The sequence below is a fragment of the Schistocerca nitens genome, unplaced genomic scaffold (genome assembly GCF_023898315.1).
Source record: "Schistocerca nitens isolate TAMUIC-IGC-003100 unplaced genomic scaffold, iqSchNite1.1 HiC_scaffold_168, whole genome shotgun sequence".
Lineage (NCBI taxonomy): Eukaryota > Metazoa > Arthropoda > Insecta > Orthoptera > Acrididae > Schistocerca > Schistocerca nitens.
The window spans coordinates 420001-444383 of record NW_026045709.1 but is presented as its reverse complement, the minus strand read 5'-3'; the positions used below and the strand labels follow the sequence as shown (position 1 = coordinate 444383).

General features: G+C 51.5%; 26 non-coding genes across 26 annotated transcripts; all 26 read right to left on the bottom strand.

Annotated features, from left to right (window-relative positions):
* Positions 1-446: 446 nt before the first annotated feature.
* Positions 447-639, bottom strand: LOC126219151 (U2 spliceosomal RNA). The gene has a single exon (XR_007542628.1). It is a non-coding gene; the product is annotated as a U2 spliceosomal RNA (small nuclear RNA).
* A 753-nt stretch (positions 640-1392) lies between these two features.
* LOC126219149 (U2 spliceosomal RNA) lies at positions 1393-1585 on the bottom strand. The gene has a single exon (XR_007542627.1). It is a non-coding gene; the product is annotated as a U2 spliceosomal RNA (small nuclear RNA).
* A 748-nt stretch (positions 1586-2333) lies between these two features.
* LOC126219148 (U2 spliceosomal RNA) lies at positions 2334-2526 on the bottom strand. Its single transcript, XR_007542626.1, has one exon. It is a non-coding gene; the product is annotated as a U2 spliceosomal RNA (small nuclear RNA).
* Positions 2527-3278: 752 nt separating this feature from the next.
* LOC126219147 (U2 spliceosomal RNA) lies at positions 3279-3471 on the bottom strand. Its single transcript, XR_007542625.1, has one exon. It is a non-coding gene; the product is annotated as a U2 spliceosomal RNA (small nuclear RNA).
* A 748-nt stretch (positions 3472-4219) lies between these two features.
* Positions 4220-4412, bottom strand: LOC126219145 (U2 spliceosomal RNA). The gene has a single exon (XR_007542623.1). It is a non-coding gene; the product is annotated as a U2 spliceosomal RNA (small nuclear RNA).
* A 753-nt stretch (positions 4413-5165) lies between these two features.
* LOC126219144 (U2 spliceosomal RNA) lies at positions 5166-5358 on the bottom strand. The gene has a single exon (XR_007542622.1). It is a non-coding gene; the product is annotated as a U2 spliceosomal RNA (small nuclear RNA).
* Positions 5359-6106: 748 nt separating this feature from the next.
* On the bottom strand, positions 6107-6299 carry LOC126219143 (U2 spliceosomal RNA). Its single transcript, XR_007542621.1, has one exon. It is a non-coding gene; the product is annotated as a U2 spliceosomal RNA (small nuclear RNA).
* Positions 6300-7052: 753 nt separating this feature from the next.
* LOC126219142 (U2 spliceosomal RNA) lies at positions 7053-7245 on the bottom strand. Its single transcript, XR_007542620.1, has one exon. It is a non-coding gene; the product is annotated as a U2 spliceosomal RNA (small nuclear RNA).
* A 748-nt stretch (positions 7246-7993) lies between these two features.
* LOC126219141 (U2 spliceosomal RNA) lies at positions 7994-8186 on the bottom strand. The gene has a single exon (XR_007542619.1). It is a non-coding gene; the product is annotated as a U2 spliceosomal RNA (small nuclear RNA).
* Positions 8187-8932: 746 nt separating this feature from the next.
* On the bottom strand, positions 8933-9125 carry LOC126219236 (U2 spliceosomal RNA). The gene has a single exon (XR_007542696.1). It is a non-coding gene; the product is annotated as a U2 spliceosomal RNA (small nuclear RNA).
* Positions 9126-9873: 748 nt separating this feature from the next.
* Positions 9874-10066, bottom strand: LOC126219235 (U2 spliceosomal RNA). The gene has a single exon (XR_007542695.1). It is a non-coding gene; the product is annotated as a U2 spliceosomal RNA (small nuclear RNA).
* A 753-nt stretch (positions 10067-10819) lies between these two features.
* Positions 10820-11012, bottom strand: LOC126219234 (U2 spliceosomal RNA). The gene has a single exon (XR_007542694.1). It is a non-coding gene; the product is annotated as a U2 spliceosomal RNA (small nuclear RNA).
* Positions 11013-11760: 748 nt separating this feature from the next.
* LOC126219233 (U2 spliceosomal RNA) lies at positions 11761-11953 on the bottom strand. Its single transcript, XR_007542693.1, has one exon. It is a non-coding gene; the product is annotated as a U2 spliceosomal RNA (small nuclear RNA).
* A 753-nt stretch (positions 11954-12706) lies between these two features.
* On the bottom strand, positions 12707-12899 carry LOC126219232 (U2 spliceosomal RNA). Its single transcript, XR_007542692.1, has one exon. It is a non-coding gene; the product is annotated as a U2 spliceosomal RNA (small nuclear RNA).
* A 753-nt stretch (positions 12900-13652) lies between these two features.
* On the bottom strand, positions 13653-13845 carry LOC126219230 (U2 spliceosomal RNA). The gene has a single exon (XR_007542690.1). It is a non-coding gene; the product is annotated as a U2 spliceosomal RNA (small nuclear RNA).
* Positions 13846-14598: 753 nt separating this feature from the next.
* On the bottom strand, positions 14599-14791 carry LOC126219229 (U2 spliceosomal RNA). The gene has a single exon (XR_007542689.1). It is a non-coding gene; the product is annotated as a U2 spliceosomal RNA (small nuclear RNA).
* A 754-nt stretch (positions 14792-15545) lies between these two features.
* Positions 15546-15738, bottom strand: LOC126219228 (U2 spliceosomal RNA). Its single transcript, XR_007542688.1, has one exon. It is a non-coding gene; the product is annotated as a U2 spliceosomal RNA (small nuclear RNA).
* A 745-nt stretch (positions 15739-16483) lies between these two features.
* Positions 16484-16676, bottom strand: LOC126219226 (U2 spliceosomal RNA). Its single transcript, XR_007542687.1, has one exon. It is a non-coding gene; the product is annotated as a U2 spliceosomal RNA (small nuclear RNA).
* Positions 16677-17431: 755 nt separating this feature from the next.
* LOC126219225 (U2 spliceosomal RNA) lies at positions 17432-17624 on the bottom strand. Its single transcript, XR_007542686.1, has one exon. It is a non-coding gene; the product is annotated as a U2 spliceosomal RNA (small nuclear RNA).
* Positions 17625-18376: 752 nt separating this feature from the next.
* On the bottom strand, positions 18377-18569 carry LOC126219224 (U2 spliceosomal RNA). Its single transcript, XR_007542685.1, has one exon. It is a non-coding gene; the product is annotated as a U2 spliceosomal RNA (small nuclear RNA).
* Positions 18570-19328: 759 nt separating this feature from the next.
* On the bottom strand, positions 19329-19521 carry LOC126219223 (U2 spliceosomal RNA). The gene has a single exon (XR_007542684.1). It is a non-coding gene; the product is annotated as a U2 spliceosomal RNA (small nuclear RNA).
* Positions 19522-20269: 748 nt separating this feature from the next.
* Positions 20270-20462, bottom strand: LOC126219222 (U2 spliceosomal RNA). The gene has a single exon (XR_007542683.1). It is a non-coding gene; the product is annotated as a U2 spliceosomal RNA (small nuclear RNA).
* Positions 20463-21215: 753 nt separating this feature from the next.
* LOC126219221 (U2 spliceosomal RNA) lies at positions 21216-21408 on the bottom strand. The gene has a single exon (XR_007542682.1). It is a non-coding gene; the product is annotated as a U2 spliceosomal RNA (small nuclear RNA).
* Positions 21409-22166: 758 nt separating this feature from the next.
* Positions 22167-22354, bottom strand: LOC126219160 (U2 spliceosomal RNA). The gene has a single exon (XR_007542637.1). It is a non-coding gene; the product is annotated as a U2 spliceosomal RNA (small nuclear RNA).
* Positions 22355-23103: 749 nt separating this feature from the next.
* On the bottom strand, positions 23104-23296 carry LOC126219220 (U2 spliceosomal RNA). Its single transcript, XR_007542681.1, has one exon. It is a non-coding gene; the product is annotated as a U2 spliceosomal RNA (small nuclear RNA).
* A 759-nt stretch (positions 23297-24055) lies between these two features.
* LOC126219218 (U2 spliceosomal RNA) lies at positions 24056-24248 on the bottom strand. The gene has a single exon (XR_007542679.1). It is a non-coding gene; the product is annotated as a U2 spliceosomal RNA (small nuclear RNA).
* Between the last annotated feature and the right edge of the window lie 135 nt (positions 24249-24383).

The following is a 24383-nucleotide window of genomic DNA, read 5'->3' as shown; positions in this document are numbered from 1 at the left end:
CCGGCGCGAGCTACACCTAGCCGAGTGCTTACATCGTCCACCGCCAACTGCATATGTGTGTGTGTGTGTGTACACACGTATTCTGCGTGCGTGCGGCGGCGGCGACGACGACGACGTTCGCGAGGAGCTAAGGTCATAACTCCAAAAAATTTATTTAAAATTATCTGTGGCCGGACCATAAGAGACGCCAACGAGGCATCCGAAGGCACTGTCCTGTGCCCCCATAAATTACCAGCCTAGTGTAATGCGGCTGCAAGAGCGGTCAAGCACACAGCAAAAAAAAAAAGAAAAAAAAGTACTTAAGATAATCTAAATTAATTAAAACAATACGTGGTGTGTAAGCAGCTAACTACTGGGGACATCGACATCTACGACAAGTTTTGTCACCAGCTGAATATCTGATCACTGCAGAATATTAACCCATTTCAGGCTATGTTTTAATTAATTTTAGGTGGGCCGATCCCGGCGGTACTGCAATGCCGGGCCAACCCGCGACAGAGGTGGAGCAAGCCCCTAGCACTCCGTCATGAGCCAAAAATGAGTTTAATATTCTGGTCCTGCGATGCAGGACGTATCAGATACTAAGCTGATAAGAACAGATACTACACTTTGATCTTAGCCAAAAGGCCGAGAAGCGATAAGGAAAATCCGCAGTGGAAGGGCCTAAATGCTTGCAGCGTGTGCGCTCCACATGTGGGAGTGACACACGGTGGTACGGGCCGATATGGCAACAGGCGACCGTCGAAAACATCGCAAAAGCGAGTGCCGGAAGGAACGACATTTCACGAGAGCACTCATCAACAGCCCAGTACTAGCCTCCATGTCGAAGAGTAAACTGCGACTCCCATTTGAACGCCGCTAGCTGCCAGGGCAGCGGAGAAGCCGTGACGCCGCCCCACAGCAGCGCCAGGACGGCGCGAGCTAGACCGTCGCGAGGCCGGCGCAAGCTACACCTAGCCGAGTGCTTACATCGTCCACCGCCAACTGCATATGTGTGTGTGTGTGTGTACACACGTATTCTGCGTGCGTGCGGCGGCGGCGGCGGCGGCGGCGGCGACGACGTTCGCGAGGAGCTAAGGTCATAACTCCAAAAAAATTATTTAAAATTATTTGTGTTCGGACCATAAGAGACGCCATCGAGGCATCCGAAGGCACTGTCCTGTGCCCCCATAAATTACCAGCCTAGTGTAATGCGGCTGCAAGAGCGGTCAAGCACACAGCAAAAAAAAAAGAAAAAAAAAGTACTTAAGATAATCTAAATTAATTAAAACAATACGTGGTGTGTAAGCAGCTAACTACTGGGGACATCGACATCTACGACAAGTTTTGTCACCAGCTGAATATCTGATCACTGCAGAATATTAACCCATTTCAGGCTATGTTTTAATTAATTTTAGGTGGGCCGATCCCGGCGGTACTGCAATGCCGGGCCAACCCGCGACAGAGGTGGAGCAAGCCCCTAGCACTCCGTCATGAGCCAAAAATGAGTTTAATATTCTGGTCCTGCGATGCAGGACGTATCAGATACTAAGCTGATAAGAACAGATACTACACTTTGATCTTAGCCAAAAGGCCGAGAAGCGATAAGGAAAATCCGCAGTGGAAGGGCCTAAATGCTTGCAGCGTGTGCGCTCCACATGTGGGAGTGACACACGGTGGTACGGGCCGATATGGCAACAGGCGACCGTCGAAAACATCGCAAAAGCGAGTGCCGGAAGGAACGACATTTCACGAGAGCACTCATCAACAGCCCAGTACTAGCCTCCATGTCGAAGAGTAAACTGCGACTCCCATTTGAACGCCGCTAGCTGCCAGGGCAGCGGAGAAGCCGTGACGCCGCCCCACAGCAGCGCCAGGCCGGCGCGAGCTAGACCGTCGCGAGGCCGGCGCGAGCTACACCTAGCCGAGTGCTTACATCGTCCACCGCCAACTGCATATGTGTGTGTGTGTGTGTACACACGTATTCTGCGTGCGTGCGGCGGCGGCGGCGACGACGACGACGTTCGCGAGGAGCTAAGGTCATAACTCCAAAAAATTTATTTAAAATTATCTGTGGCCGGACCATAAGAGACGCCAACGAGGCATCCGAAGGCACTGTCCTGTGCCCCCATAAATTACCAGCCTAGTGTAATGCGGCTGCAAGAGCGGTCAAGCACACAGCAAAAAAAAAAAGAAAAAAAAAGTACTTAAGATAATCTAAATTAATTAAAACAATACGTGGTGTGTAAGCAGCTAACTACTGGGGACATCGACATCTACGACAAGTTTTGTCACCAGCTGAATATCTGATCACTGCAGAATATTAACCCATTTCAGGCTATGTTTTAATTAATTTTAGGTGGGCCGATCCCGGCGGTACTGCAATGCCGGGCCAACCCGCGACAGAGGTGGAGCAAGCCCCTAGCACTCCGTCATGAGCCAAAAATGAGTTTAATATTCTGGTCCTGCGATGCAGGACGTATCAGATACTAAGCTGATAAGAACAGATACTACACTTTGATCTTAGCCAAAAGGCCGAGAAGCGATAAGGAAAATCCGCAGTGGAAGGGCCTAAATGCTTGCAGCGTGTGCGCTCCACATGTGGGAGTGACACACGGTGGTACGGGCCGATATGGCAACAGGCGACCGTCGAAAACATCGCAAAAGCGAGTGCCGGAAGGAACGACATTTCACGAGAGCACTCATCAACAGCCCAGTACTAGCCTCCATGTCGAAGAGTAAACTGCGACTCCCATTTGAACGCCGCTAGCTGCCAGGGCAGCGGAGAAGCCGTGACGCCGCCCCACAGCAGCGCCAGGACGGCGCGAGCTAGACCGTCGCGAGGCCGGCGCAAGCTACACCTAGCCGAGTGCTTACATCGTCCACCGCCAACTGCATATGTGTGTGTGTGTGTGTACACACGTATTCTGCGTGCGTGCGGCGGCGGCGGCGGCGGCGGCGGCGACGACGTTCGCGAGGAGCTAAGGTCATAACTCCAAAAAAATTATTTAAAATTATTTGTGGCCGGACCATAAGAGACGCCATCGAGGCATCCGAAGGCACTGTCCTGTGCCCCCATAAATTACCAGCCTAGTGTAATGCGGCTGCAAGAGCGGTCAAGCACACAGCAAAAAAAAAAGAAAAAAAAGTACTTAAGATAATCTAAATTAATTAAAACAATACGTGGTGTGTAAGCAGCTAACTACTGGGGACATCGACATCTACGACAAGTTTTGTCACCAGCTGAATATCTGATCACTGCAGAATATTAACCCATTTCAGGCTATGTTTTAATTAATTTTAGGTGGGCCGATCCCGGCGGTACTGCAATGCCGGGCCAACCCGCGACAGAGGTGGAGCAAGCCCCTAGCACTCCGTCATGAGCCAAAAATGAGTTTAATATTCTGGTCCTGCGATGCAGGACGTATCAGATACTAAGCTGATAAGAACAGATACTACACTTTGATCTTAGCCAAAAGGCCGAGAAGCGATAAGGAAAATCCGCAGTGGAAGGGCCTAAATGCTTGCAGCGTGTGCGCTCCACATGTGGGAGTGACACACGGTGGTACGGGCCGATATGGCAACAGGCGACCGTCGAAAACATCGCAAAAGCGAGTGCCGGAAGGAACGACATTTCACGAGAGCACTCATCAACAGCCCAGTACTAGCCTCCATGTCGAAGAGTAAACTGCGACTCCCATTTGAACGCCGCTAGCTGCCAGGGCAGCGGAGAAGCCGTGACGCCGCCCCACAGCAGCGCCAGGCCGGCGCGAGCTAGACCGTCGCGAGGCCGGCGCGAGCTACACCTAGCCGAGTGCTTACATCGTCCACCGCCAACTGCATATGTGTGTGTGTGTGTGTACACACGTATTCTGCGTGCGTGCGGCGGCGGCGGCGACGACGACGACGTTCGCGAGGAGCTAAGGTCATAACTCCAAAAAATTTATTTAAAATTATCTGTGGCCGGACCATAAGAGACGCCAACGAGGCATCCGAAGGCACTGTCCTGTGCCCCCATAAATTACCAGCCTAGTGTAATGCGGCTGCAAGAGCGGTCAAGCACACAGCAAAAAAAAAAAGAAAAAAAAAGTACTTAAGATAATCTAAATTAATTAAAACAATACGTGGTGTGTAAGCAGCTAACTACTGGGGACATCGACATCTACGACAAGTTTTGTCACCAGCTGAATATCTGATCACTGCAGAATATTAACCCATTTCAGGCTATGTTTTAATTAATTTTAGGTGGGCCGATCCCGGCGGTACTGCAATGCCGGGCCAACCCGCGACAGAGGTGGAGCAAGCCCCTAGCACTCCGTCATGAGCCAAAAATGAGTTTAATATTCTGGTCCTGCGATGCAGGACGTATCAGATACTAAGCTGATAAGAACAGATACTACACTTTGATCTTAGCCAAAAGGCCGAGAAGCGATAAGGAAAATCCGCAGTGGAAGGGCCTAAATGCTTGCAGCGTGTGCGCTCCACATGTGGGAGTGACACACGGTGGTACGGGCCGATATGGCAACAGGCGACCGTCGAAAACATCGCAAAAGCGAGTGCCGGAAGGAACGACATTTCACGAGAGCACTCATCAACAGCCCAGTACTAGCCTCCATGTCGAAGAGTAAACTGCGACTCCCATTTGAACGCCGCTAGCTGCCAGGGCAGCGGAGAAGCCGTGACGCCGCCCCACAGCAGCGCCAGGACGGCGCGAGCTAGACCGTCGCGAGGCCGGCGCAAGCTACACCTAGCCGAGTGCTTACATCGTCCACCGCCAACTGCATATGTGTGTGTGTGTGTGTACACACGTATTCTGCGTGCGTGCGGCGGCGGCGGCGGCGGCGGCGGCGACGACGTTCGCGAGGAGCTAAGGTCATAACTCCAAAAAAATTATTTAAAATTATTTGTGGCCGGACCATAAGAGACGCCATCGAGGCATCCGAAGGCACTGTCCTGTGCCCCCATAAATTACCAGCCTAGTGTAATGCGGCTGCAAGAGCGGTCAAGCACACAGCAAAAAAAAAAGAAAAAAAAAGTACTTAAGATAATCTAAATTAATTAAAACAATACGTGGTGTGTAAGCAGCTAACTACTGGGGACATCGACATCTACGACAAGTTTTGTCACCAGCTGAATATCTGATCACTGCAGAATATTAACCCATTTCAGGCTATGTTTTAATTAATTTTAGGTGGGCCGATCCCGGCGGTACTGCAATGCCGGGCCAACCCGCGACAGAGGTGGAGCAAGCCCCTAGCACTCCGTCATGAGCCAAAAATGAGTTTAATATTCTGGTCCTGCGATGCAGGACGTATCAGATACTAAGCTGATAAGAACAGATACTACACTTTGATCTTAGCCAAAAGGCCGAGAAGCGATAAGGAAAATCCGCAGTGGAAGGGCCTAAATGCTTGCAGCGTGTGCGCTCCACATGTGGGAGTGACACACGGTGGTACGGGCCGATATGGCAACAGGCGACCGTCGAAAACATCGCAAAAGCGAGTGCCGGAAGGAACGACATTTCACGAGAGCACTCATCAACAGCCCAGTACTAGCCTCCATGTCGAAGAGTAAACTGCGACTCCCATTTGAACGCCGCTAGCTGCCAGGGCAGCGGAGAAGCCGTGACGCCGCCCCACAGCAGCGCCAGGCCGGCGCGAGCTAGACCGTCGCGAGGCCGGCGCGAGCTACACCTAGCCGAGTGCTTACATCGTCCACCGCCAACTGCATATGTGTGTGTGTGTGTGTACACACGTATTCTGCGTGCGTGCGGCGGCGGCGGCGACGACGACGACGTTCGCGAGGAGCTAAGGTCATAACTCCAAAAAATTTATTTAAAATTATCTGTGGCCGGACCATAAGAGACGCCAACGAGGCATCCGAAGGCACTGTCCTGTGCCCCCATAAATTACCAGCCTAGTGTAATGCGGCTGCAAGAGCGGTCAAGCACACAGCAAAAAAAAAAAGAAAAAAAAAGTACTTAAGATAATCTAAATTAATTAAAACAATACGTGGTGTGTAAGCAGCTAACTACTGGGGACATCGACATCTACGACAAGTTTTGTCACCAGCTGAATATCTGATCACTGCAGAATATTAACCCATTTCAGGCTATGTTTTAATTAATTTTAGGTGGGCCGATCCCGGCGGTACTGCAATGCCGGGCCAACCCGCGACAGAGGTGGAGCAAGCCCCTAGCACTCCGTCATGAGCCAAAAATGAGTTTAATATTCTGGTCCTGCGATGCAGGACGTATCAGATACTAAGCTGATAAGAACAGATACTACACTTTGATCTTAGCCAAAAGGCCGAGAAGCGATAAGGAAAATCCGCAGTGGAAGGGCCTAAATGCTTGCAGCGTGTGCGCTCCACATGTGGGAGTGACACACGGTGGTACGGGCCGATATGGCAACAGGCGACCGTCGAAAACATCGCAAAAGCGAGTGCCGGAAGGAACGACATTTCACGAGAGCACTCATCAACAGCCCAGTACTAGCCTCCATGTCGAAGAGTAAACTGCGACTCCCATTTGAACGCCGCTAGCTGCCAGGGCAGCGGAGAAGCCGTGACGCCGCCCCACAGCAGCGCCAGGACGGCGCGAGCTAGACCGTCGCGAGGCCGGCGCAAGCTACACCTAGCCGAGTGCTTACATCGTCCACCGCCAACTGCATATGTGTGTGTGTGTGTGTACACACGTATTCTGCGTGCGTGCGGCGGCGGCGGCGGCGGCGGCGGCGACGACGTTCGCGAGGAGCTAAGGTCATAACTCCAAAAAAATTATTTAAAATTATTTGTGTTCGGACCATAAGAGACGCCATCGAGGCATCCGAAGGCACTGTCCTGTGCCCCCATAAATTACCAGCCTAGTGTAATGCGGCTGCAAGAGCGGTCAAGCACACAGCAAAAAAAAAAGAAAAAAAAAGTACTTAAGATAATCTAAATTAATTAAAACAATACGTGGTGTGTAAGCAGCTAACTACTGGGGACATCGACATCTACGACAAGTTTTGTCACCAGCTGAATATCTGATCACTGCAGAATATTAACCCATTTCAGGCTATGTTTTAATTAATTTTAGGTGGGCCGATCCCGGCGGTACTGCAATGCCGGGCCAACCCGCGACAGAGGTGGAGCAAGCCCCTAGCACTCCGTCATGAGCCAAAAATGAGTTTAATATTCTGGTCCTGCGATGCAGGACGTATCAGATACTAAGCTGATAAGAACAGATACTACACTTTGATCTTAGCCAAAAGGCCGAGAAGCGATAAGGAAAATCCGCAGTGGAAGGGCCTAAATGCTTGCAGCGTGTGCGCTCCACATGTGGGAGTGACACACGGTGGTACGGGCCGATATGGCAACAGGCGACCGTCGAAAACATCGCAAAAGCGAGTGCCGGAAGGAACGACATTTCACGAGAGCACTCATCAACAGCCCAGTACTAGCCTCCATGTCGAAGAGTAAACTGCGACTCCCATTTGAACGCCGCTAGCTGCCAGGGCAGCGGAGAAGCCGTGACGCCGCCCCACAGCAGCGCCAGGCCGGCGCGAGCTAGACCGTCGCGAGGCCGGCGCGAGCTACACCTAGCCGAGTGCTTACATCGTCCACCGCCAACTGCATATGTGTGTGTGTGTGTGTACACACGTATTCTGCGTGCGTGCGGCGGCGGCGGCGACGACGACGACGTTCGCGAGGAGCTAAGGTCATAACTCCAAAAAATTTATTTAAAATTATCTGTGGCCGGACCATAAGAGACGCCAACGAGGCATCCGAAGGCACTGTCCTGTGCCCCCATAAATTACCAGCCTAGTGTAATGCGGCTGCAAGAGCGGTCAAGCACACAGCAAAAAAAAAAAGAAAAAAAAAGTACTTAAGATAATCTAAATTAATTAAAACAATACGTGGTGTGTAAGCAGCTAACTACTGGGGACATCGACATCTACGACAAGTTTTGTCACCAGCTGAATATCTGATCACTGCAGAATATTAACCCATTTCAGGCTATGTTTTAATTAATTTTAGGTGGGCCGATCCCGGCGGTACTGCAATGCCGGGCCAACCCGCGACAGAGGTGGAGCAAGCCCCTAGCACTCCGTCATGAGCCAAAAATGAGTTTAATATTCTGGTCCTGCGATGCAGGACGTATCAGATACTAAGCTGATAAGAACAGATACTACACTTTGATCTTAGCCAAAAGGCCGAGAAGCGATAAGGAAAATCCGCAGTGGAAGGGCCTAAATGCTTGCAGCGTGTGCGCTCCACATGTGGGAGTGACACACGGTGGTACGGGCCGATATGGCAACAGGCGACCGTCGAAAACATCGCAAAAGCGAGTGCCGGAAGGAACGACATTTCACGAGAGCACTCATCAACAGCCCAGTACTAGCCTCCATGTCGAAGAGTAAACTGCGACTCCCATTTGAACGCCGCTAGCTGCCAGGGCAGCGGAGAAGCCGTGACGCCGCCCCACAGCAGCGCCAGGACGGCGCGAGCTAGACCGTCGCGAGGCCGGCGCAAGCTACACCTAGCCGAGTGCTTACATCGTCCACCGCCAACTGCATATGTGTGTGTGTGTGTGTACACACGTATTCTGCGTGCGTGCGGCGGCGGCGGCGACGACGACGACGTTCGCGAGGAGCTAAGGTCATAACTCCAAAAAATTTATTTAAAATTATCTGTGGCCGGACCATAAGAGACGCCAACGAGGCATCCGAAGGCACTGTCCTGTGCCCCCATAAATTACCAGCCTAGTGTAATGCGGCTGCAAGAGCGGTCAAGCACACAGCAAAAAAAAAAGAAAAAAAAGTACTTAAGATAATCTAAATTAATTAAAACAATACGTGGTGTGTAAGCAGCTAACTACTGGGGACATCGACATCTACGACAAGTTTTGTCACCAGCTGAATATCTGATCACTGCAGAATATTAACCCATTTCAGGCTATGTTTTAATTAATTTTAGGTGGGCCGATCCCGGCGGTACTGCAATGCCGGGCCAACCCGCGACAGAGGTGGAGCAAGCCCCTAGCACTCCGTCATGAGCCAAAAATGAGTTTAATATTCTGGTCCTGCGATGCAGGACGTATCAGATACTAAGCTGATAAGAACAGATACTACACTTTGATCTTAGCCAAAAGGCCGAGAAGCGATAAGGAAAATCCGCAGTGGAAGGGCCTAAATGCTTGCAGCGTGTGCGCTCCACATGTGGGAGTGACACACGGTGGTACGGGCCGATATGGCAACAGGCGACCGTCGAAAACATCGCAAAAGCGAGTGCCGGAAGGAACGACATTTCACGAGAGCACTCATCAACAGCCCAGTACTAGCCTCCATGTCGAAGAGTAAACTGCGACTCCCATTTGAACGCCGCTAGCTGCCAGGGCAGCGGAGAAGCCGTGACGCCGCCCCACAGCAGCGCCAGGCCGGCGCGAGCTAGACCGTCGCGAGGCCGGCGCGAGCTACACCTAGCCGAGTGCTTACATCGTCCACCGCCAACTGCATATGTGTGTGTGTGTGTGTACACACGTATTCTGCGTGCGTGCGGCGGCGGCGGCGACGACGACGACGTTCGCGAGGAGCTAAGGTCATAACTCCAAAAAATTTATTTAAAATTATCTGTGGCCGGACCATAAGAGACGCCAACGAGGCATCCGAAGGCACTGTCCTGTGCCCCCATAAATTACCAGCCTAGTGTAATGCGGCTGCAAGAGCGGTCAAGCACACAGCAAAAAAAAAAAGAAAAAAAAAGTACTTAAGATAATCTAAATTAATTAAAACAATACGTGGTGTGTAAGCAGCTAACTACTGGGGACATCGACATCTACGACAAGTTTTGTCACCAGCTGAATATCTGATCACTGCAGAATATTAACCCATTTCAGGCTATGTTTTAATTAATTTTAGGTGGGCCGATCCCGGCGGTACTGCAATGCCGGGCCAACCCGCGACAGAGGTGGAGCAAGCCCCTAGCACTCCGTCATGAGCCAAAAATGAGTTTAATATTCTGGTCCTGCGATGCAGGACGTATCAGATACTAAGCTGATAAGAACAGATACTACACTTTGATCTTAGCCAAAAGGCCGAGAAGCGATAAGGAAAATCCGCAGTGGAAGGGCCTAAATGCTTGCAGCGTGTGCGCTCCACATGTGGGAGTGACACACGGTGGTACGGGCCGATATGGCAACAGGCGACCGTCGAAAACATCGCAAAAGCGAGTGCCGGAAGGAACGACATTTCACGAGAGCACTCATCAACAGCCCAGTACTAGCCTCCATGTCGAAGAGTAAACTGCGACTCCCATTTGAACGCCGCTAGCTGCCAGGGCAGCGGAGAAGCCGTGACGCCGCCCCACAGCAGCGCCAGGACGGCGCGAGCTAGACCGTCGCGAGGCCGGCGCAAGCTACACCTAGCCGAGTGCTTACATCGTCCACCGCCAACTGCATATGTGTGTGTGTGTGTGTACACACGTATTCTGCGTGCGTGCGGCGGCGGCGGCGGCGGCGGCGGCGACGACGTTCGCGAGGAGCTAAGGTCATAACTCCAAAAAAATTATTTAAAATTATTTGTGGCCGGACCATAAGAGACGCCATCGAGGCATCCGAAGGCACTGTCCTGTGCCCCCATAAATTACCAGCCTAGTGTAATGCGGCTGCAAGAGCGGTCAAGCACACAGCAAAAAAAAAAGAAAAAAAAAGTACTTAAGATAATCTAAATTAATTAAAACAATACGTGGTGTGTAAGCAGCTAACTACTGGGGACATCGACATCTACGACAAGTTTTGTCACCAGCTGAATATCTGATCACTGCAGAATATTAACCCATTTCAGGCTATGTTTTAATTAATTTTAGGTGGGCCGATCCCGGCGGTACTGCAATGCCGGGCCAACCCGCGACAGAGGTGGAGCAAGCCCCTAGCACTCCGTCATGAGCCAAAAATGAGTTTAATATTCTGGTCCTGCGATGCAGGACGTATCAGATACTAAGCTGATAAGAACAGATACTACACTTTGATCTTAGCCAAAAGGCCGAGAAGCGATAAGGAAAATCCGCAGTGGAAGGGCCTAAATGCTTGCAGCGTGTGCGCTCCACATGTGGGAGTGACACACGGTGGTACGGGCCGATATGGCAACAGGCGACCGTCGAAAACATCGCAAAAGCGAGTGCCGGAAGGAACGACATTTCACGAGAGCACTCATCAACAGCCCAGTACTAGCCTCCATGTCGAAGAGTAAACTGCGACTCCCATTTGAACGCCGCTAGCTGCCAGGGCAGCGGAGAAGCCGTGACGCCGCCCCACAGCAGCGCCAGGCCGGCGCGAGCTAGACCGTCGCGAGGCCGGCGCGAGCTACACCTAGCCGAGTGCTTACATCGTCCACCGCCAACTGCATATGTGTGTGTGTGTGTGTACACACGTATTCTGCGTGCGTGCGGCGGCGGCGGCGACGACGACGACGTTCGCGAGGAGCTAAGGTCATAACTCCAAAAAATTTATTTAAAATTATCTGTGGCCGGACCATAAGAGACGCCAACGAGGCATCCGAAGGCACTGTCCTGTGCCCCCATAAATTACCAGCCTAGTGTAATGCGGCTGCAAGAGCGGTCAAGCACACAGCAAAAAAAAAAAGAAAAAAAAAGTACTTAAGATAATCTAAATTAATTAAAACAATACGTGGTGTGTAAGCAGCTAACTACTGGGGACATCGACATCTACGACAAGTTTTGTCACCAGCTGAATATCTGATCACTGCAGAATATTAACCCATTTCAGGCTATGTTTTAATTAATTTTAGGTGGGCCGATCCCGGCGGTACTGCAATGCCGGGCCAACCCGCGACAGAGGTGGAGCAAGCCCCTAGCACTCCGTCATGAGCCAAAAATGAGTTTAATATTCTGGTCCTGCGATGCAGGACGTATCAGATACTAAGCTGATAAGAACAGATACTACACTTTGATCTTAGCCAAAAGGCCGAGAAGCGATAAGGAAAATCCGCAGTGGAAGGGCCTAAATGCTTGCAGCGTGTGCGCTCCACATGTGGGAGTGACACACGGTGGTACGGGCCGATATGGCAACAGGCGACCGTCGAAAACATCGCAAAAGCGAGTGCCGGAAGGAACGACATTTCACGAGAGCACTCATCAACAGCCCAGTACTAGCCTCCATGTCGAAGAGTAAACTGCGACTCCCATTTGAACGCCGCTAGCTGCCAGGGCAGCGGAGAAGCCGTGACGCCGCCCCACAGCAGCGCCAGGACGGCGCGAGCTAGACCGTCGCGAGGCCGGCGCAAGCTACACCTAGCCGAGTGCTTACATCGTCCACCGCCAACTGCATATGTGTGTGTGTGTGTGTACACACGTATTCTGCGTGCGTGCGGCGGCGGCGGCGGCGGCGGCGGCGACGACGTTCGCGAGGAGCTAAGGTCATAACTCCAAAAAAATTATTTAAAATTATTTGTGGCCGGACCATAAGAGACGCCATCGAGGCATCCGAAGGCACTGTCCTGTGCCCCCATAAATTACCAGCCTAGTGTAATGCGGCTGCAAGAGCGGTCAAGCACACAGCAAAAAAAAAAGAAAAAAAAAGTACTTAAGATAATCTAAATTAATTAAAACAATACGTGGTGTGTAAGCAGCTAACTACTGGGGACATCGACATCTACGACAAGTTTTGTCACCAGCTGAATATCTGATCACTGCAGAATATTAACCCATTTCAGGCTATGTTTTAATTAATTTTAGGTGGGCCGATCCCGGCGGTACTGCAATGCCGGGCCAACCCGCGACAGAGGTGGAGCAAGCCCCTAGCACTCCGTCATGAGCCAAAAATGAGTTTAATATTCTGGTCCTGCGATGCAGGACGTATCAGATACTAAGCTGATAAGAACAGATACTACACTTTGATCTTAGCCAAAAGGCCGAGAAGCGATAAGGAAAATCCGCAGTGGAAGGGCCTAAATGCTTGCAGCGTGTGCGCTCCACATGTGGGAGTGACACACGGTGGTACGGGCCGATATGGCAACAGGCGACCGTCGAAAACATCGCAAAAGCGAGTGCCGGAAGGAACGACATTTCACGAGAGCACTCATCAACAGCCCAGTACTAGCCTCCATGTCGAAGAGTAAACTGCGACTCCCATTTGAACGCCGCTAGCTGCCAGGGCAGCGGAGAAGCCGTGACGCCGCCCCACAGCAGCGCCAGGACGGCGCGAGCTAGACCGTCGCGAGGCCGGCGCAAGCTACACCTAGCCGAGTGCTTACATCGTCCACCGCCAACTGCATATGTGTGTGTGTGTGTGTACACACGTATTCTGCGTGCGTGCGGCGGCGGCGGCGGCGGCGGCGGCGACGACGTTCGCGAGGAGCTAAGGTCATAACTCCAAAAAAATTATTTAAAATTATTTGTGTTCGGACCATAAGAGACGCCATCGAGGCATCCGAAGGCACTGTCCTGTGCCCCCATAAATTACCAGCCTAGTGTAATGCGGCTGCAAGAGCGGTCAAGCACACAGCAAAAAAAAAAGAAAAAAAAAGTACTTAAGATAATCTAAATTAATTAAAACAATACGTGGTGTGTAAGCAGCTAACTACTGGGGACATCGACATCTACGACAAGTTTTGTCACCAGCTGAATATCTGATCACTGCAGAATATTAACCCATTTCAGGCTATGTTTTAATTAATTTTAGGTGGGCCGATCCCGGCGGTACTGCAATGCCGGGCCAACCCGCGACAGAGGTGGAGCAAGCCCCTAGCACTCCGTCATGAGCCAAAAATGAGTTTAATATTCTGGTCCTGCGATGCAGGACGTATCAGATACTAAGCTGATAAGAACAGATACTACACTTTGATCTTAGCCAAAAGGCCGAGAAGCGATAAGGAAAATCCGCAGTGGAAGGGCCTAAATGCTTGCAGCGTGTGCGCTCCACATGTGGGAGTGACACACGGTGGTACGGGCCGATATGGCAACAGGCGACCGTCGAAAACATCGCAAAAGCGAGTGCCGGAAGGAACGACATTTCACGAGAGCACTCATCAACAGCCCAGTACTAGCCTCCATGTCGAAGAGTAAACTGCGACTCCCATTTGAACGCCGCTAGCTGCCAGGGCAGCGGAGAAGCCGTGACGCCGCCCCACAGCAGCGCCAGAACGGCGCGAGCTAGACCGTCGCGAGGCCGGCGCAAGCTACACCTAGCCGAGTGCTTACATCGTCCACCGCCAACTGCATATGTGTGTGTGTGTGTGTACACACGTATTCTGCGTGCGTGCGGCGGCGGCGGCGGCGGCGGCGGCGACGACGTTCGCGAGGAGCTAAGGTCATAACTCCAAAAAAATTATTTAAAATTATTTGTGGCCGGACCATAAGAGACGCCATCGAGGCATCCGAAGGCACTGTCCTGTGCCCCCATAAATTACCAGCCTAGTGTAATGCGGCTGCAAGAGCGGTCAAGCACACAGCAAAAAAAAAAGAAAAAAAAAGTACTTAAGATAATCTAAATTAATTAAAACAATACGTGGTGTGTAAGCAGCTAACTACTGGGGACATCGACATCTACGACAAGTTTTGTCACCAGCTGAATATCTGATCACTGCAGAATATTAACCCATTTCAGGCTATGTTTTAATTAATTTTAGGTGGGCCGATCCCGGCGGTACTGCAATGCCGGGCCAACCCGCGACAGAGGTGGAGCAAGCCCCTAGCACTCCGTCATGAGCCAAAAATGAGTTTAATATTCTGGTCCTGCGATGCAGGACGTATCAGATACTAAGCTGATAAGAACAGATACTACACTTTGATCTTAGCCAAAAGGCCGAGAAGCGATAAGGAAAATCCGCAGTGGAAGGGCCTAAATGCTTGCAGCGTGTGCGCTCCACATGTGGGAGTGACACACGGTGGTACGGGCCGATATGGCAACAGGCGACCGTCGAAAACATCGCAAAAGCGAGTGCCGGAAGGAACGACATTTCACGAGAGCACTCATCAACAGCCCAGTACTAGCCTCCATGTCGAAGAGTAAACTGCGACTCCCATTTGAACGCCGCTAGCTGCCAGGGCAGCGGAGAAGCCGTGACGCCGCCCCACAGCAGCGCCAGAACGGCGCGAGCTAGACCGTCGCGAGGCCGGCGCAAGCTACACCTAGCCGAGTGCTTACATCGTCCACCGCCAACTGCATATGTGTGTGTGTGTGTGTACACACGTATTCTGCGTGCGTGCGGCGGCGGCGGCGGCGGCGGCGGCGACGACGTTCGCGAGGAGCTAAGGTCATAACTCCAAAAAAATTATTTAAAATTATTTGTGGCCGGACCATAAGAGACGCCATCGAGGCATCCGAAGGCACTGTCCTGTGCCCCCATAAATTACCAGCCTAGTGTAATGCGGCTGCAAGAGCGGTCAAGCACACAGCAAAAAAAAAAAGAAAAAAAAAGTACTTAAGATAATCTAAATTAATTAAAACAATACGTGGTGTGTAAGCAGCTAACTACTGGGGACATCGACATCTACGACAAGTTTTGTCACCAGCTGAATATCTGATCACTGCAGAATATTAACCCATTTCAGGCTATGTTTTAATTAATTTTAGGTGGGCCGATCCCGGCGGTACTGCAATGCCGGGCCAACCCGCGACAGAGGTGGAGCAAGCCCCTAGCACTCCGTCATGAGCCAAAAATGAGTTTAATATTCTGGTCCTGCGATGCAGGACGTATCAGATACTAAGCTGATAAGAACAGATACTACACTTTGATCTTAGCCAAAAGGCCGAGAAGCGATAAGGAAAATCCGCAGTGGAAGGGCCTAAATGCTTGCAGCGTGTGCGCTCCACATGTGGGAGTGACACACGGTGGTACGGGCCGATATGGCAACAGGCGACCGTCGAAAACATCGCAAAAGCGAGTGCCGGAAGGAACGACATTTCACGAGAGCACTCATCAACAGCCCAGTACTAGCCTCCATGTCGAAGAGTAAACTGCGACTCCCATTTGAACGCCGCTAGCTGCCAGGGCAGCGGAGAAGCCGTGACGCCGCCCCACAGCAGCGCCAGGCCGGCGCGAGCTAGACCGTCGCGAGGCCGGCGCGAGCTACACCTAGCCGAGTGCTTACATCGTCCACCGCCAACTGCATATGTGTGTGTGTGTGTGTACACACGTATTCTGCGTGCGTGCGGCGGCGGCGACGACGACGACGTTCGCGAGGAGCTAAGGTCATAACTCCAAAAAATTTATTTAAAATTATCTGTGGCCGGACCATAAGAGACGCCAACGAGGCATCCGAAGGCACTGTCCTGTGCCCCCATAAATTACCAGCCTAGTGTAATGCGGCTGCAAGAGCGGTCAAGCACACAGCAAAAAAAAAAAGAAAAAAAAAGTACTTAAGATAATCTAAATTAATTAAAACAATACGTGGTGTGTAAGCAGCTAACTACTGGGGACATCGACATCTACGACAAGTTTTGTCACCAGCTGAATATCTGATCACTGCAGAATATTAACCCATTTCAGGCTATGTTTTAATTAATTTTAGGTGGGCCGATCCCGGCGGTACTGCAATGCCGGGCCAACCCGCGACAGAGGTGGAGCAAGCCCCTAGCACTCCGTCATGAGCCAAAAATGAGTTTAATATTCTGGTCCTGCGATGCAGGACGTATCAGATACTAAGCTGATAAGAACAGATACTACACTTTGATCTTAGCCAAAAGGCCGAGAAGCGATAAGGAAAATCCGCAGTGGAAGGGCCTAAATGCTTGCAGCGTGTGCGCTCCACATGTGGGAGTGACACACGGTGGTACGGGCCGATATGGCAACAGGCGACCGTCGAAAACATCGCAAAAGCGAGTGCCGGAAGGAACGACATTTCACGAGAGCACTCATCAACAGCCCAGTACTAGCCTCCATGTCGAAGAGTAAACTGCGACTCCCATTTGAACGCCGCTAGCTGCCAGGGCAGCGGAGAAGCCGTGACGCCGCCCCACAGCAGCGCCAGGACGGCGCGAGCTAGACCGTCGCGAGGCCGGCGCAAGCTACACCTAGCCGAGTGCTTACATCGTCCACCGCCAACTGCATATGTGTGTGTGTGTGTGTGTACACACGTATTCTGCGTGCGTGCGGCGGCGGCGGCGGCGGCGGCGGCGACGACGTTCGCGAGGAGCTAAGGTCATAACTCCAAAAAAATTATTTAAAATTATTTGTGGCCGGACCATAAGAGACGCCATCGAGGCATCCGAAGGCACTGTCCTGTGCCCCCATAAATTACCAGCCTAGTGTAATGCGGCTGCAAGAGCGGTCAAGCACACAGCAAAAAAAAAAGAAAAAAAAAGTACTTAAGATAATCTAAATTAATTAAAACAATACGTGGTGTGTAAGCAGCTAACTACTGGGGACATCGACATCTACGACAAGTTTTGTCACCAGCTGAATATCTGATCACTGCAGAATATTAACCCATTTCAGGCTATGTTTTAATTAATTTTAGGTGGGCCGATCCCGGCGGTACTGCAATGCCGGGCCAACCCGCGACAGAGGTGGAGCAAGCCCCTAGCACTCCGTCATGAGCCAAAAATGAGTTTAATATTCTGGTCCTGCGATGCAGGACGTATCAGATACTAAGCTGATAAGAACAGATACTACACTTTGATCTTAGCCAAAAGGCCGAGAAGCGATAAGGAAAATCCGCAGTGGAAGGGCCTAAATGCTTGCAGCGTGTGCGCTCCACATGTGGGAGTGACACACGGTGGTACGGGCCGATATGGCAACAGGCGACCGTCGAAAACATCGCAAAAGCGAGTGCCGGAAGGAACGACATTTCACGAGAGCACTCATCAACAGCCCAGTACTAGCCTCCATGTCGAAGAGTAAACTGCGACTCCCATTTGAACGCCGCTAGCTGCCAGGGCAGCGGAGAAGCCGTGACGCCGCCCCACAGCAGCGCCAGGACGGCGCGAGCTAGACCGTCGCGAGGCCGGCGCAAGCTACACCTAGCCGAGTGCTTACATCGTCCACCGCCAACTGCATATGTGTGTGTGTGTGTGTACACACGTATTCTGCGTGCGTGCGGCGGCGGCGGCGGCGGCGGCGGCGACGACGTTCGCGAGGAGCTAAGGTCATAACTCCAAAAAAATTATTTAAAATTATTTGTGGCCGGACCATAAGAGACGCCATCGAGGCATCCGAAGGCACTGTCCTGTGCCCCCATAAATTACCAGCCTAGTGTAATGCGGCTGCAAGAGCGGTCAAGCACACAGCAAAAAAAAAAGAAAAAAAAGTACTTAAGATAATCTAAATTAATTAAAACAATACGTGGTGTGTAAGCAGCTAACTACTGGGGACATCGACATCTACGACAAGTTTTGTCACCAGCTGAATATCTGATCACTGCAGAATATTAACCCATTTCAGGCTATGTTTTAATTAATTTTAGGTGGGCCGATCCCGGCGGTACTGCAATGCCGGGCCAACCCGCGACAGAGGTGGAGCAAGCCCCTAGCACTCCGTCATGAGCCAAAAATGAGTTTAATATTCTGGTCCTGCGATGCAGGACGTATCAGATACTAAGCTGATAAGAACAGATACTACACTTTGATCTTAGCCAAAAGGCCGAGAAGCGATAAGGAAAATCCGCAGTGGAAGGGCCTAAATGCTTGCAGCGTGTGCGCTCCACATGTGGGAGTGACACACGGTGGTACGGGCCGATATGGCAACAGGCGACCGTCGAAAACATCGCAAAAGCGAGTGCCGGAAGGAACGACATTTCACGAGAGCACTCATCAACAGCCCAGTACTAGCCTCCATGTCGAAGAGTAAACTGCGACTCCCATTTGAACGCCGCTAGCTGCCAGGGCAGCGGAGAAGCCGTGACGCCGCCCCACAGCAGCGCCAGGACGGCGCGAGCTAGACCGTCGCGAGGCCGGCGCAAGCTACACCTAGCCGAGTGCTTACATCGTCCACCGCCAACTGCATATGTGTGTGTGTGTGTGTGTGTGTACACACGTATTCTGCGTGCGTGCGGCGGCGGCGGCGGCGGCGGCGGCGACGACGTTCGCGAGGAGCTAAGGTCATAACTCCAAAAAAATTATTTAAAATTATTTGTGGCCGGACCATAAGAGACGCCATCGAGGCATCCGAAGGCACTGTCCTGTGCCCCCATAAATTACCAGCCTAGTGTAATGCGGCTGCAAGAGCGGTCAAGCACACAGCAAAAAAAAAAGAAAAAAAAAGTACTTAAGATAATCTAAATTAATTAAAACAATACGTGGTGTGTAAGCAGCTAACTACTGGGGACATCGACATCTACGACAAGTTTTGTCACCAGCTGAATATCTGATCACTGCAGAATATTAGCCCATTTCAGGCTATGTTTTAATTAATTTTAGGTGGGCCGATCCCGGCGGTACTGCAATGCCGGGCCAACCCGCGACAGAGGTGGAGCAAGCCCCTAGCACTCCGTCATGAGCCAAAAATGAGTTTAATATTCTGGTCCTGCGATGCAGGACGTATCAGATACTAAGCTGATAAGAACAGATACTACACTTTGATCTTAGCCAAAAGGCCGAGAAGCGATAAGGAAAATCCGCAGTGGAAGGGCCTAAATGCTTGCAGCGTGTGCGCTCCACATGTGGGAGTGACACACGGTGGTACGGGCCGATATGGCAACAGGCGACCGTCGAAAACATCGCAAAAGCGAGTGCCGGAAGGAACGACATTTCACGAGAGCACTCATCAACAGCCCAGTACTAGCCTCCATGTCGAAGAGTAAACTGCGACTCCCATTTGAACGCCGCTAGCTGCCAGGGCAGCGGAGAAGCCGTGACGCCGCCCCACAGCAGCGCCAGGACGGCGCGAGCTAGACCGTCGCGAGGCCGGCGCAAGCTACACCTAGCCGAGTGCTTACATCGTCCACCGCCAACTGCATATGTGTGTGTGTGTGTGTGTGTACACACGTATTCTGCGTGCGTGCGGCGGCGGCGGCGGCGACGACGTTCGCGAGGAGCTAAGGTCATAACTCCAAAAAAATTATTTAAAATTATTTGTGGCCGGACCATAAGAGACGCCATCGAGGCATCCGAAGGCACTGTCCTGTGCCCCCATAAATTACCAGCCTAGTGTAATGCGGCTGCAAGAGCGGTCAAGCACACAGCAAAAAAAAAAGAAAAAAAAAGTACTTAAGATAATCTAAATTAATTAAAACAATACGTGGTGTGTAAGCAGCTAACTACTGGGGACATCGACATCTACGACAAGTTTTGTCACCAGCTGAATATCTGATCACTGCAGAATATTAACCCATTTCAGGCTATGTTTTAATTAATTTTAGGTGGGCCGATCCCGGCGGTACTGCAATGCCGGGCCAACCCGCGACAGAGGTGGAGCAAGCCCCTAGCACTCCGTCATGAGCCAAAAATGAGTTTAATATTCTGGTCCTGCGATGCAGGACGTATCAGATACTAAGCTGATAAGAACAGATACTACACTTTGATCTTAGCCAAAAGGCCGAGAAGCGATAAGGAAAATCCGCAGTGGAAGGGCCTAAATGCTTGCAGCGTGTGCGCTCCACATGTGGGAGTGACACACGGTGGTACGGGCCGATATGGCAACAGGCGACCGTCGAAAACATCGCAAAAGCGAGTGCCGGAAGGAACGACATTTCACGAGAGCACTCATCAACAGCCCAGTACTAGCCTCCATGTCGAAGAGTAAACTGCGACTCCCATTTGAACGCCGCTAGCTGCCAGGGCAGCGGAGAAGCCGTGACGCCGCCCCACAGCAGCGCCAGGACGGCGCGAGCTAGACCGTCGCGAGGCCGGCGCAAGCTACACCTAGCCGAGTGCTTACATCGTCCACCGCCAACTGCATATGTGTGTGTGTGTGTGTACACACGTATTCTGCGTGCGTGCGGCGGCGGCGGCGGCGGCGGCGGCGACGACGTTCGCGAGGAGCTAAGGTCATAACTCCAAAAAAATTATTTAAAATTATTTGTGGCCGGACCATAAGAGACGCCATCGAGGCATCCGAAGGCACTGTCCTGTGCCCCCATAAATTACCAGCCTAGTGTAATGCGGCTGCAAGAGCGGTCAAGCACACAGCAAAAAAAAAAGAAAAAAAAAGTACTTAAGATAATCTAAATTAATTAAAACAATACGTGGTGTGTAAGCAGCTAACTACTGGGGACATCGACATCTACGACAAGTTTTGTCACCAGCTGAATATCTGATCACTGCAGAATATTAGCCCATTTCAGGCTATGTTTTAATTAATTTTAGGTGGGCCGATCCCGGCGGTACTGCAATGCCGGGCCAACCCGCGACAGAGGTGGAGCAAGCCCCTAGCACTCCGTCATGAGCCAAAAATGAGTTTAATATTCTGGTCCTGCGATGCAGGACGTATCAGATACTAAGCTGATAAGAACAGATACTACACTTTGATCTTAGCCAAAAGGCCGAGAAGCGATAAGGAAAATCCGCAGTGGAAGGGCCTAAATGCTTGCAGCGTGTGCGCTCCACATGTGGGAGTGACACACGGTGGTACGGGCCGATATGGCAACAGGCGACCGTCGAAAACATCGCAAAAGCGAGTGCCGGAAGGAACGACATTTCACGAGAGCACTCATCAACAGCCCAGTACTAGCCTCCATGTCGAAGAGTAAACTGCGACTCCCATTTGAACGCCGCTAGCTGCCAGGGCAGCGGAGAAGCCGTGACGCCGCCCCACAGCAGCGCCAGGACGGCGCGAGCTAGACCGTCGCGAGGCCGGCGCAAGCTACACCTAGCCGAGTGCTTACATCGTCCACCGCCAACTGCATATGTGTGTGTGTGTGTGTGTGTACACACGTATTCTGCGTGCGTGCGGCGGCGGCGGCGGCGGCGGCGGCGACGACGTTCGCGAGGAGCTAAGGTCATAACTCCAAAAAAATTATTTAAAATTATTTGTGGCCGGACCATAAGAGACGCCATCGAGGCATCCGAAGGCACTGTCCTGTGCCCCCATAAATTACCAGCCTAGTGTAATGCGGCTGCAAGAGCGGTCAAGCACACAGCAAAAAAAAAAAGAAAAAAAAAGTACTTAAGATAATCTAAATTAATTAAAACAATACGTGGTGTGTAAGCAGCTAACTACTGGGGACATCGACATCTACGACAAGTTTTGTCACCAGCTGAATATCTGATCACTGCAGAATATTAGCCCATTTCAGGCTATGTTTTAATTAATTTTAGGTGGGCCGATCCCGGCGGTACTGCAATGCCGGGCCAACCCGCGACAGAGGTGGAGCAAGCCCCTAGCACTCCGTCATGAGCCAAAAATGAGTTTAATATTCTGGTCCTGCGATGCAGGACGTATCAGATACTAAGCTGATAAGAACAGATACTATGATCTTAGCCAAAAGGCCGAGAAGCGATAAGGAAAATCCGCAGTGGAAGGGCCTAAATGCTTGCAGCGTGTGCGCTCCACATGTGGGAGTGACACACGGTGGTACGGGCCGATATGGCAACAGGCGACCGTCGAAAACATCGCAAAAGCGAGTGCCGGAAGGAACGACATTTCACGAGAGCACTCATCAACAGCCCAGTACTAGCCTCCATGTCGAAGAGTAAACTGCGACTCCCATTTGAACGCCGCTAGCTGCCAGGGCAGCGGAGAAGCCGTGACGCCGCCCCACAGCAGCGCCAGGACGGCGCGAGCTAGACCGTCGCGAGGCCGGCGCAAGCTACACCTAGCCGAGTGCTTACATCGTCCACCGCCAACTGCATATGTGTGTGTGTGTGTGTGTACACACGTATTCTGCGTGCGTGCGGCGGCGGCGGCGGCGGCGACGACGTTCGCGAGGAGCTAAGGTCATAACTCCAAAAAAATTATTTAAAATTATTTGTGGCCGGACCATAAGAGACGCCATCGAGGCATCCGAAGGCACTGTCCTGTGCCCCCATAAATTACCAGCCTAGTGTAATGCGGCTGCAAGAGCGGTCAAGCACACAGCAAAAAAAAAAGAAAAAAAAAGTACTTAAGATAATCTAAATTAATTAAAACAATACGTGGTGTGTAAGCAGCTAACTACTGGGGACATCGACATCTACGACAAGTTTTGTCACCAGCTGAATATCTGATCACTGCAGAATATTAGCCCATTTCAGGCTATGTTTTAATTAATTTTAGGTGGGCCGATCCCGGCGGTACTGCAATGCCGGGCCAACCCGCGACAGAGGTGGAGCAAGCCCCTAGCACTCCGTCATGAGCCAAAAATGAGTTTAATATTCTGGTCCTGCGATGCAGGACGTATCAGATACTAAGCTGATAAGAACAGATACTACACTTTGATCTTAGCCAAAAGGCCGAGAAGCGATAAGGAAAATCCGCAGTGGAAGGGCCTAAATGCTTGCAGCGTGTGCGCTCCACATGTGGGAGTGACACACGGTGGTACGGGCCGATATGGCAACAGGCGACCGTCGAAAACATCGCAAAAGCGAGTGCCGGAAGGAACGACATTTCACGAGAGCACTCATCAACAGCCCAGTACTAGCCTCCATGTCGAAGAGTAAACTGCGACTCCCATTTGAACGCCGCTAGCTGCCAGGGCAGCGGAGAAGCCGTGACGCCGCCCCACAGCAGCGCCAGGACGGCGCGAGCTAGACCGTCGCGAGGCCGGCGCAAGCTACACCTAGCCGAGTGCTTACATCGTCCACCGCCAACTGCATATGTGTGTGTGTGTGTGTGTGTGTACACACGTATTCTGCGTGCGTGCGGCGGCGGCGGCGGCGGCGGCGGCGACGACGTTCGCGAGGAGCTAAGGTCATAACTCCAAAAAAATTATTTAAAATTATTTGTGGCCGGACCATAAGAGACGCCATCGAGGCATCCGAAGGCACTGTCCTGTGCCCCCATAAATTACCAGCCTAGTGTAATGCGGCTGCAAGAGCGGTCAAGCACACAGCAAAAAAAAAAGAAAAAAAAAGTACTTAAGATAATCTAAATTAATTAAAACAATACGTGGTGTGTAAGCAGCTAACTACTGGGGACATCGACATCTACGACAAGTTTTGTCACCAGCTGAATATCTGATCACTGCAGAATATTAGCCCATTTCAGGCTATGTTTTAATTAATTTTAGGTGGGCCGATCCCGGCGGTACTGCAATGCCGGGCCAACCCGCGACAGAGGTGGAGCAAGCCCCTAGCACTCCGTCATGAGCCAAAAATGAGTTTAATATTCTGGTCCTGCGATGCAGGACGTATCAGATACTAAGCTGATAAGAACAGATACTACACTTTGATCTTAGCCAAAAGGCCGAGAAGCGATAAGGAAAATCCGCAGTGGAAGGGCCTAAATGCTTGCAGCGTGTGCGCTCCACATGTGGGAGTGACACACGGTGGTACGGGCCGATATGGCAACAGGCGACCGTCGAAAACATCGCAAAAGCGAGTGCCGGAAGGA